At 36.9% G+C, this 12947-nt stretch overlaps 1 protein-coding gene across 3 annotated transcripts in view; it reads left to right on the top strand.

Annotated features, from left to right (window-relative positions):
• Positions 1–2090: 2090 nt before the first annotated feature.
• LOC137627536 (sulfotransferase 1B1-like) overlaps positions 2091–12947 on the top strand; it is a 59336-nt gene continuing 48479 nt past the window's right edge. Inside the window, exon 1 of one of the 3 annotated variants that reach the window (XM_068358627.1) lies at positions 2091–2216. The gene's annotated coding sequence lies outside the window, so the exon portion shown is untranslated. Of the gene's footprint in view, positions 2217–10262; positions 10332–12947 lie in introns of those variants that run through there. The other 2 variants (XM_068358626.1, XM_068358628.1) reach the window with 2 other exon arrangements.

Genomic DNA, 12947 nt, shown 5'->3' on the forward strand with positions numbered 1-12947 from the left:
AGAATTTTGTATGTAGAATACCTTATCAATTAAGATCTGTGCTCAATTTTCTTTCAGAATGCAAGCAAAATTCGTCGTTGTGCTTGTGGCATTTGACAATAGCCGTCCTTTCCTGCTACGCAATGGGCCAAGGAGATCTCTCTACTACAGAGAGACAGGTAAGCTAATACAATTTTTCTTGTTTAGTAATAAATAAAAATAAAAGAAGACGAGATCAGAAACATTGGCTTTGTTGACAGACAAAGTTTCAAGTGTAAACTAAAATTCTCCTCTCTGCAATTTCACAGAAGGCAGCCATGAAATTATCAAATCTAACTCTACTTACTGTAAACTTCATACAAGTTATAGGCACTTGACTGTAATTTTGTATCAACAAAAGTGTCATAACATCACTTATAACCTATAAATGTATTCTATCTAGGTCGTGGCAGAATTAGCAGCCCAAATCCTGCGTGTGTCCCACGGACCCTGGAGTGCAGCAGAGGCTCACAAGAGGAACTCGGGTATGATTAATTCTATCCTCGGCATTCCAAAGATCATGACTGAGGCTGGGAAGAGATAGGACGAGAAAATATAAACATTTTAGGTACGTAAAGAGGATCTAATTGACTGATATAGTTGTTTAGCTTAAAATATAGTTAATTGTTTACTTAAAAGTTGAATGTATAAATACCGCTTCAATGAGTGATTTTTAAATGTTAACATTTGTTTCTTTTGTTTCAGGATAGACCTACTAAATTCTGTTCAACTGTACCTCGAGAAGAATCATGACAAAATTTGACACCTATAAATAAGTTCTTTCAGTCAGCTGTTTGTGGAAATGTCTGTTCTCCTTTATAGCATAGTTCAACATCATACAGTTATGAAGGGTGATAAGATATTCAAACCATAAGAGCAGATTTCCATAAAGCTTCTTACTCGTAACACGTCTTAAAATTCTAGAAATAAACATGGCAGCTGAAGTTGTTTTTTACATCTCCTTTGTGATTTAATATGTATGTAAAAATATATCCAAATATATAAGTCTAAATGTTTAAAGGTAACTCATAAATGGCAAAGTTAAGGGACAGGACAATGTCCTTAAGATTGACTGTATACATGATCAGCGCCCAAACCCACTCTCCATCCAGCTAAGATATGGTAGGGCCAGGCAATGGCTGGCTGGCTGCTGATAACTTAGCAGCTAGGTGTAGACCTATAGGCTCCCAGCCCCATCCTTAGTTCACAAGGATGGTGAGGTTGCAAACACTACTGGAAACTATAGGCCTAAAGCTTGAGTCGATCTCGAACCTCCGTCCAAAGATTACTCTTGTAGAGACGTTTTCAGTTACTACTACAACACATTATGAGAGTATGTATAACTGCAAAATGCAGAATAATATATATATATATATATATATATATATAAACACATTTGTTCTTGCAATGTTGACCAAACTAACAATGGCAGGAAAACCTGGTTTTGTCTTTCCTGTAGCAACCGTAAGCTCTTTTTGAGTCGATGGTGAACCTCTTTTCTTTTTTCCAAACGTGATAATATTGCAGTTGCGTAAAAACAAAAGAAAATATTCTTATGGTTGTAAAAGTTTTGTTGGCGGTATTATTCTAAACGAAAGGTCTAAAACTAAAAATGTATGAATACAGGTCTGTAACTGATTGGGTTGCACGGAATTTTAACTCGACAATGAAAACCCCAAATATAGTAAAAAAATAAGATAAAAATAATGTGATAACTAGATAAAAGTAAAGAAGGTAAATAAAGCAGTCATAAGAGATTAATTTCATAAATGTGATTTCCAGCTTCTTACGAATGAAATTTTCTAACAAAACTTTATTTTTTTTATTTGTACCAAATGATAACCGAAGCCAGATAAAAACATGAAATTTAAAATGAGAGAGAGAGAGAGAGAGAGAGAGAGAGAGAGAGAGAGAGAGAGTCTTTCAAGTTGGAGAAAGAAAGAGAACCGAAAAGATTAAAAGAAATTGCTTAAAGTGCGATTAAAAATGTCTTAAAGTCATCATTTAAGTTGCATTGGGTTTCGTTTGCCAATACGAAAAATCAAATGAGCTATATTAGTTAGATACAGCGAGAGAAAACAAGATTGAGATTTGATTTATAGAATGACACAAGGGTCTGGGAAGCCATTCAGTGCTGATGTGAGACGAAAGTAGAAGAGGCTGAACAGCAAAATGGAAGAAAGGAAGCAAGAATAGAGGTAAAGTATTATTATTATCATTTGAAGCTAAGCCACAACTCTGGTTGGAATAACAAGATGCTATAAGCTCAAGGGCTCCAACAGGGAAAAATAACTCAGTGCGGAAAGAAAACAAGGAAATGAATACACTCCAAGAGAAGTAATACAATCAAAATAAAATATTTTAAGAACAGTAACAACTTTAAATTAGACCTTTCATGTATAAACTATAAGAAAATTAAAGAAACAAGAGGAAGATAAATAAGATAGAACAGCGTGCCCGAGTATACCCTAGAGCAAGAGAACTGTAATCCAAGATAGTGGAAGGTCATGGTATAGACTCTATAGTACCATAGTAGTACCATAGCCTCTATACTATAGAGGCTATGGTACTACCCAAGACTAGAGAACAATGGTTTGATTTTGGTTGTGTCTTTCTCTTAGAAGAGCTACTTATAGCTAAAGAGTCTCTTCTACCTTTAGCAAGAAGAAAGTAATCGCTGATCAATTATATTGCAGTATATAACTCCTTGATTGAAGAATAGTTTTGTAATCTCAGTGTTGTCAGATGTATGAGGAAAGAGGAGAATGTGGAAAGAATAAGCCAGGCTATTTACTGTATGTGTAGGAAAATGAGCCGTAACAAGAGAGAGGGATCCTATGTAGTACTGTCTGACCAGCCAAAGGACCCAATAACTCTCCAGCGGTAGTATCTCAACGGTGGCTGGTGCCCTGGCCAACCTTAGATGACTGAGAAATGGGTGCACCTAGGACGAATCTCGAGCCATAACGGCAACGAACTTTAGACCTATAATTGCAACGAATCTTAGACCTATAACTGCAGCGAACCTTAGACTTCTTTTCCACCGTTATCCCTACCTACATTAAGGGGTCAGTTGCCTGATGTGCCCTCTCCAGTACCTTTTATCATAGGCATTCTCTTCCACCAAACCTCTTCTCTCCATATTCTCACCTTTTCTCGCCATCGAATTCTCTGCCTTCCTCTCGATCTTCTCCCCCTAACAGGTTCCTCCTGGGCCCTCCTCACTCCCTCCTCAATTAACACGTGCTCACAACATCCAAGTCGTGATGCTCTTATTTCTGCAATTTTTACTACGCCTGCCATTCTTCTTATTTCATTATTTTCCGATCTTTCATGCAGGGATATTCTCATAATCCACCCTAGCATTCTCATTTCTCTTCCCTCAAGTTTTGTTTCCTCTTAGACCTATAACTGAAACGAACCTTAGACTTACAAATGCAACGAGTCTCAGATGTATATTTGGAATGAACCTCAGACCCATAACTAGAAATCTAACAATTAAGGAAATATTATCAAGGAAATTGAAGGTCCCACGAAGTAAAAGTTCAAATCACAAGAGGAGAAATCAGAAACTATAAACAAAGAAAAGAATAGGTACGGTTTCGTTAATAGAGACAGCTGTTAGCAGAGAAACCTATCTTCTATAGTCAATTTCTTTTAGCGATGCATATTTGCACCGACTCGCAGCGGTGCCCTATTAGCTCGGAAAAGTTTCCTGATCGCTGATTGGTTAGAATCATCTTATCCAACCAATCAGCGATCCGGAAACTTTTCCGAGCTAAAAGGACACCGCTGCGAGTCAGTGCAAATATGCATCGCTAAAAGAAATGGACTATAGTTATCAGTTTTTATGGATATTGAGAGAAACTTAACCTAACTAATCTGTGCTCTTTAATCCCATTACTACTATTTGTCTAAGTTATAGGCCTCAACATTATCATTTATGAGTAGGCCTACCTACTACACCTATTTTTCAACTGAATTCATCTTCCGTTTCATTCAGTTTTTACACAAATGCATGAATTCTTCGTTTTTATTTATTTCAGTTTTTATAGATTTGTATGAGCTTGCCAGGCACAATATACTCATATGTTAAACGCTGTGGCCCGGGAGTATTATGCATGTGTTAACATTTTTTCTTCTTGTTACATTTTTCAAGGATTCGTTTAACATAAATCTCATTACGTCTACATAAAAACCTTCGAACTTCAATATTCTGAAAGGGAAAGAAGGTCAAGCTAGAATACCTTGTAAAAGTGAATACTTTCGTCTCTAATCAGGTCTACAAGACATTCATATGAACTAAAATTCTACCAAAATTAGGATGCTTCTACATTACATGTAGCTATAGTACTATGCTGATCACCCAAATCGAGTTTTAATTTCCTCTTACAGTTTGTTAGAATATTTCTAATAAGAGATTAAGCAGTTATTTACCATTAGGAGAGATGATTGTCACATTAGTTTACATTTGGCTAAGGTTCGAACCCTTGGACGATCAGAAATTCTTATGAAAATTAATTTTTCTCTTGGGTCTACGATTCTGAGGCAGGACAAATTCATCGGTATTTGTGGCTTATTTGAATCTATGTATGTGTGTATATGTATACAAATTGATCATCATCTCCTCCTACGCCTATTGACGCAAAGGGCCTCAGTTAGATTTCGCTAGTCTTCTCTATTTTGAGCTTTTAAATAAATACTTCTCCATTTGTCTTCTCCTGCTTAACGCTTCATAGCCCTCGTCAATTCTTCTAGTACCTTGTGGAGCCCAGTTAAAGATTTGGTGAACTAATCTCTTTTGAGGAGTGCGAAGAGCATACCCAAACCATCTCCATCTACCCCTCACCATGATATCAACCTCATATTATTATTATTACTACTATCGAAGCTATAACCCTAGTTGGAAAAGCAAGACGCTATAAGCCCAGGGGCTCCAACAGGGAAAAATAGCCCAGTGAGGAAAGGAAATAAGGAAATAAATAAATGAAGAGAACAAATTAACAATAAATCATTCTAAAATAAGTAACAACGTCAAAACAGACATGTCATATATAAACTATTAACAACGTCAAAACAAATATGTCATATATAAACTATAAAAAGACTCATGTCTGCCTGGTCAACAAAAAAGCATTTGCTCCAACTTTGAACTTTTGAAGTTCTACTGATTCAACCACCCGATTAGGAAGATCATTCCACAACTTGGTCACAGCTGGAATAAAACTTCTAGAGTACTGCGTAGTATTGAGCCTCGTGATGGAGAAGGCCTGGCACTTGAGTAATCTCACTTATAGTTTCATTTCTAATCCTGTCCTGCCATTTAATTCCCAATATTCTTCTGAGGGCTTTGTTCTCAAATCAACAAAATCTATTGGATATTGTTCCATTGTCATATCACGATTCATGTTCGTAGAGTAACACCGATCTCACTAAATTGATATGTAGCCTGGTTTTTATATATAATTTCAGGCGATTTGATTTCCAAACTTTACTTAACCTAGCCATTGGCTGATTTTCTTTATTCAATCTTCCATTGAACTCTAATTCTAAAGATCATGTATTAGAGATATTTCCTAAATATTTAAATGATTCCATCTCATTAATGCTTGTTCCTTCCAATATTATTTCATCTTCCATTGCATATTCCGCTCTCATCTTCTCTGCCTTTCTTCTATTCCTCTTGAGCCTGACCTCATGTGATTTTTCATGGATTCTTGTCAGCAAGCTTTGCAAGTCAGTTCTATGATGTTCTAATGATAAGGGCAGCGTCATCAGCATACTTTAGGTCCGCTGGTTTTCTGTTATCAATCCAGTCCAATCCTTCTCCACCGTCCCCATTTATTCTATGCATTACAAAATCCCTGAGGAGGATAAGTAACAGAGGTGACAACACATTCCCTTGTAGTACTCCACTATGCACTGGAAATTCCTTTGATGTGACTCCATTAACATTAACAAATTTATAATCTATGCATATTCAAAAGCATACTTACGAAATTCGATTGCAGGCACATTCAGTATTATTATTATTATCATTATTACTTGCCAAGCTACAACCCTAGTTGGCAGAGCAGGATGCTATAAGCCCAGGGGCTCCAACAGGGGAAATAACCTAGTGAGGAAAGGAAACAAAGAAAAATAAAATTTTAAAGAAGAGTAACATCAAGATAAATATCTTTCACAAAACAAGAGGAAGAGAAACAAGAAAGAACAGCAGGCCCGAGTGTACCCTCAAGCAAGAGAACTCTAACCCAAGACAGTGGAAGACCATGGCACAGAGGCTACAGCACTACCCAAGACTAGAGAACAATGGTTTGATTTTGGAGTGTCCTTCTCCTAGAAGAGCTGCTGACCATAGCTAAAGAGTCTCTTCTACCATTAACAAGAGGAAAGTGGCCACTGAGCAATTACAGTGCAGTAACCCCTTGGGTGAAGAAGAATTGTTTGGTAATCTCAGTGTTGACAGGTGTATGAGGACAGAGGAGAATAAGTAAAGAATAGGCCAGACTATTCACTGTGTGTGTAGGCAAAGGGAAAATGAATCGTAACTAGAGAGAAGGATCCAATGTAGTACTGTCTGACCAGTCAAAAGACCCCATAACTCTCTAGCGGCAGTAAAAGTAGTTGGAGTAAAGATATCTATTTACCTTTAAAAGTCGAATAAAAAACATGAAATCTTATGATCTTTTTATTAGTTGTTATTTTTTTCCCTTAGTAACACAGTTCACCATCTTATGGTTATATGTTATTCAAAGGGAAGAGCAGTGAAATGATGTCCATTGACCACTGCTTGAAGAAAATCTGAAGAGGACAAATTTGCGCATTTTGTGGTTCCGTTGTACATACCGTTGCCTAGAGAAAGAGAGAGAGAAAAAAAACCAAATATGAATAATATGGTACATTTATTCTCGCATTTTCATTTAATTCTTAATTGAGTTTTTATGATTAGATTTAAAAATGTGCAAACTTTAAAATGGCATTATTCAAGAAGCTAGGAAGTTTTTAATTGACACCTTGCAGCATAAGCAGGTGGATTACCTTTTCTACCTGATATATGTTTTAGATGATCGTCTTATCTCTTCCCAGCCTCAGTCATAATCCTGGGAATACCGAGAATGGAATTGATCATTCCCGAACTCCTCTTGTGAGCTTCGGCAGCAGCATTCCAAGGTCCGTAGGCCACGCGCAGGATTTGAGCTGCTAACTCTGCCACAACCTGAAATAGGAGAGCTTTAAATCATGGCGACCGTTAAAGCTTTCCTTTACGTAAATAGAGTTTCAATTAGTATGTCTAGATTATTTGCTAATTTAATTTAACAGCCACTTCGAGGTGTTTATATTACTTGGATGGGTAGGCTGATATACTTCAAATAGGCCTACCTATAAATACACCATTACAGTATTGTTGATAAAACCATTCCAAACCGAAAACTCTCTCTCTCTCTCTCTCTCTCTCTCTCTCTCTCTCTCTCTCTCTCTCTCTCTCTCTCTCTCTCTCTCTCTCTCTTATTGGCTGTAATGCAATTCCTTTATTCCTAACATTGAATCGAATAGCTGACAGTGAAATGAAGCATTAATTAATTCTTAAACTTTAGTTGTGGTTTGGATTTTGTAAGTACAAGCACTGTAGTTCATTAGCAATTATTATACTTATAATCTAAATGGAGGCTTAATTAAATATGATCTTGATACTTTTTCAACAGAATCTATTAAATCAAAATAATCTTGGCAGACTCAGCCATCACACTGTCCTCCATGGTCCCAACTTGAATGGAGAGGCGATTTGTTGGTCTCTAGGACACTGTCCTCTTCCCTACTTCTGCAGCCCATGGGTAAATTTGATTAAACCATTAATTGTTACGACGTATGAATTATCTACATTTAATCTCATTGCTCTGGCAACTAATTCTACAAAGATCTTACCTGCCTCTCGGCAATCTGGAGATCTTGTTGACCCCAGACTGAAAAGTAGGAGGTGATGGACAGCATGACGATAAGAACAGCTACGACTTTGGATTGCATTCTGGAAGTAAAATGGACATTGATTCTTCGGAAATAAAGGAATCTGAGTGTAATATCCGCTCTAGAAAATGACCTTCGGTTGAATGAGAAATTGTAAGATTCTTTCACATTCTAGATAGCTTTGGTAAACAGTGATTGTCAAGCATATATTTCATTTTAAGGGCTCATTTCCTGGTCCTATTACACATGAAAACTCTGTGCCCTATAAGTACTGCAAGATGCTGTTTGTCGTATACAGTCTTATGTATTTAGAGTCAAGATCTACCTGTTTAGAGTATGACTCAAACTCAGCTGCAGATACTAAAGAAATTATAGGTCATTAGAGCTGAATTTTATAACTAATTGCTGGAAAATTACAGAAAAATAATAGGTTTTAATTCAACGAATAGATAAAAACATTAATCTTCACTCACTTTCTGAGAAAATGTAGCGAGACAGTGACCAGAAGAGCAATGAAGAACTAGTGCTGCCTCAGGATGAGATCCATTTGCTTTTATGTGGAACTGCCTTAGGACCATAACCCCCCCCCCCCTCCCCCATCCTACCTCTGCTGACCCCATATCGATAAGACACATTAAACACTTTTCCATTTATCCATTGTCTTTTTTCCTGTCCAGAGTCTTCTTTGAAGCTTCCTCAAGCACGAATTATTTTCCTTTTTATTTTGGACGTAACAAAAGGACGAATTTGTGTGTGTGAATTTTTGGGTATGCCGTGTTTGTCAATTGTATCATGAATAAACCAGATGAAATTCTTAGCAATTTATTGGTCAACATGCATTCACTTTATCGGTGATTATGACCAAGAGAATGAAACCGAGTGCAAATTCCAACAGAGTTGGAAAATAGCAGGATATGTGTATCTGCATCCAATGGTGCAGAATATCCACTAAACAAAGTTAACGAAACGAATTACCGAGCAATTTCCAGATTGTCTTCCATTGTTCTATAGAAATGATTGAGCAAAGCAATGTTAGATAAAAATGGGTTGCATGGCGAGGCACTGGGCGTAAATATTGTCGTTATTTGCCGCAGTTTCAGAACAGGAAACAGCGAGATTACAATTTTTAAAACATATTCACATAATTTCAATAGGTGTCAGGCAATGATACGAATAAAACAGCGGAATGGATGGAATAAAGAGTTTAGATAACGATAAAGATATGAAATAAATATAAATTATGTTCCCGTATCACAAAATATCTGATTTGTAAGGGTCTAAAACGCTTAATCTTAAATGGTTAATCCAAAGTTAATCCAGCTTTGACTTTATTTAATAGATACTGTGTAAGTAGATAAATGTGCACATCCAGTAAAAGATGGTTCGTGTTTTGGATGTGGTCTTTTTGTGACATTGATTAATATGAACATAGAGAGTAGAGGTCCCCTTTTTGTTTTGTTTCATTGTTGGTGTCGGCTACCCCCCAAAATTGGGGGAAGTGCCTTCATATATGAATAAATTATTATTCTTTAATTCGGCTTCGACTTAGGAGTATGAGTCAGCTTTTTCTCAACTCTTCAAATTATCTATTAGGTATGTATAAACTATAGTGTTTATATTATTTTTTATTTTATATTGTAATTTACAAACACACTACTCGATTGTAATATGGGAAAAATAAAGAAATAAGACATATCAATCTCTTACTATCACTTTCGGATAAGCTGTTTACTAGGGACTGTTCATTTCGAACTTCAAACGTAATTGTAAGGGCATGCATTAAAACATTCTTGAGTTGTCACTAAAATTTATATTGTAAATAGATTAAACTCACTAAAATTATTGAAACCACCAAAATATATTTTTTTATAAATCACATATAACTATGAGATTATAAGTAAGTACATCATTAACATCCAGAATCTCTTGTATATAAAAATATACCCTGTGACTCAGCCAGACCAACTAATAGAGTTTTGGTACCAGTAGTTATGCTGTCCCGTCGCAAATTAACTTTACCAAGCATTTAATCTACCAGAAACTTAAATATAAAATTTTATCTATGAATTATTCCAAATATCTAGGCAACTGTAGTATCGTACTCTAATCTTGAGGTTATAAAATTATCTAGAATAAATCATTCAAAATTCCCAGGTGTTTCAATATAAAATTAGTCTTACTAAAATTTAAAGTAATCCCATAATGAAATAAAATGAATTAACATCCCACTGAAACTATCAATATTTGCAAACATTTTAGCCTTTATTCTCTGTAGTGAACGCAACCGTTCTCCTGTTGTCATGTCGCTCCGCTAATTCAGCTCGTAAGTATATCAATTTGTGGAAAAGGTATATCGTATTTATAATGTTTAATTATTGTGTCACTGCGTGCTTTATGTATATATTTGAATTTAAAATAACTCTCCTTTTTGTAATGCCGTCTTTTGCCTTATTATTTTACTCAGTAACTGTAAATTGTATTATAGCTCTGTTGCTTTAAGGTACCGGCTATTTGTTGAGGCTCAACCTCAAACTGGCCTACCCTATTCTGATCTCAGAATCAAAAGTTTCAAGAGATTTAAGATCATGGTGATTGTATGATGATATAATTTGGTTTGAAACACATAGGCAATGTATTTATTTTTCTACTGTCTACATTTTGGGGTATATGTATGATAGCCGCTAACTTAGAATACGGCAGTGTAAGGGGGGTTGCAAGTGGGCGTAGGCCTCCCCCCCTCGTTAGGTAAGTAGGTAAGGACACGGCTTGTAGGTTAGGTTAGGGCCGCTGATATGCAAAGGCTACTACATTTTATTAGCATTATATTAATTTTCCTATTTTTTATTAGGGTTTTTTTAACCCAGGGCCCTAGGCCTATTATTGGTTCAAACCACTTAATTTAACTTTTTGAAATCTTGTGCCTCTGCAAATTAGGTGTAATGCCTTGGGGTGGGGTCCAGCTCCAGCGAGGATCAGTCTTTCGTATTCATATTCCTGATCTAGATATTAATCTTAGCCACACTAGGGTGGGCTAACTCCTAACCTAAAAAGTCACTGCCCCATGCCACGAGCGGGTGCCCGAGCTGATGATTACCAAAGTAAATACTGCCTAATATGGTTTTAATTTGGTTTCTACAACTGGTTACAATTGTATGTACTGTGTACAGTACAATTGCACACATGTACACTATGTAGTGGACAGAGTAAGGTTACAGTACAGTATTGTGCTAAGGTAAAGTTTACCGAGTCGTCATTATCCCCTTACTATTCTGTATAACAAAAGTTGTTCCTATCATGTAATACTGTACTGTAACCTAATACTCACTAATACTGTACTGTATATTACTGTAATATATGTACAGTAATATTACTACAGTACAGCTTAACTGTACTTGCTGTAAGTGTTCTGTGTTTTCATTCAAGACTCGTATCGTACGCGCTACTCTAGAAGCATGGCGCAACTTCTTATATGTTGTCTCTTACGCAATATGTTATCTATACAGTACTGTACTTTCTTAAACAGAAATACAGCTTATTTTATAAACTAAAAACTTACATATCTTGATAATAATGGTTTCTTTTAAATAAATAAACAAAAACTGTGCTTTCAATTACTTTTCAACGGCTGATTCTCTCTCTCTCTCTCTCTCTCTCTCTCTCTCTCTCTCTCTCTCTCTCTCTCTCTCTCTCTCTCTCTCTCTCTCTCTTGTATTCAAATTCGTTTAGAAAACATTATTGCATTCTAGAAAATTATGGTTTTTTAAACAGTTAATTGAGCTTTGATAAAACATTTATGTACTTTTGCATTACAACAGTGATGTTGTTATGCACAACATCACTGAACAACAAACTCGCCCTGTACTGCTTTCCAGTAATGGATCTCCAAGCACTTAGGCAAGATGCTTTTCAACAACAGTGGGACAACATAGATGTCTATGCATTCCCCCCTCATTTTGCCTTGTGAGAAGATTATTCAACAAGGTAGAGCATTCAACAACCTGTCAATGACTCTCATAGCTCCATTGTGGCACCACGCAAAATGGTTAAATGGTTACCGGAATGTCTGGGTACCTCCTGAAATCTTCATCTGCAGTATACTAGGCAAAGTGGGCAATCTTCTGTGATAGGTGTCATGGAAGGGGTATCTCTCCTCTCAATGCAATTATCCTAGTGATAGCAAAGTTTCTCCTGTATCTTCAGGAGGATAAACTCCTCTCAGTTGCAGCAGTGAAAGGCTACTGCTCAGCCTTGAACCTTGCCTTTAGACTGAAAGGAGTTAATATTTCCTCATTGTTGGAATTGTCTCTATTCATACAGTTTCTAGCTTACCTGTCCTCAGCCGGAAGTTAGACCACTTCCATGGAACGTAGTTCATGTACTACGATCGCTGGAAGGAGTTCAGTACAAACCATTACGTCAGGCATCAGATTTTTACCCGACTCTTAAAACTGTCTTCCTGCGAGCTCTGGCCACTGCCAAGAGAATCAGCGAACTGCATGGTCTTTCCTTCGACATCTCCCATTCAAGGGAATGGGGACAGGTACCGGTAATGCTCCTTTTTGTCGCTGAGTTTGTCACTAAGACTCAAAATCTGGCAGTAGTGGATCCTAGATTTGGGCCTTTCCGGATTGAGAGTCGCCGTAACATAACTGATGAACCAGATCAACTGCTATTATATCCAGTCAGGGCTCTGAGGGGTTACCTTAAACAAACTTCAGGAGCTCTTCCCCGAGTGAGCAGATTGTTTGTCATCATGGGGAAGATTTAAAGGAGAGTCACAAAGAACACGGTCTCAGGGTGGATTCGCAAGGTCATAGATGGGCTTTGAATCCTGACTCCTCCACAGGTGTGGAAACCTAGCGCTCACGACGTCAGAGGCATTAGTATGTCCCTAGCATTCAAGAAAAATTACTCTGTAGCGCATGTTCTTCAAGCGGGCGTTCGGAAGCGTCGAATGACCTTCA

This window comes from Palaemon carinicauda, chromosome 35 (assembly GCF_036898095.1).
Source record: "Palaemon carinicauda isolate YSFRI2023 chromosome 35, ASM3689809v2, whole genome shotgun sequence".
Classification (NCBI taxonomy): domain Eukaryota; kingdom Metazoa; phylum Arthropoda; class Malacostraca; order Decapoda; family Palaemonidae; genus Palaemon; species Palaemon carinicauda.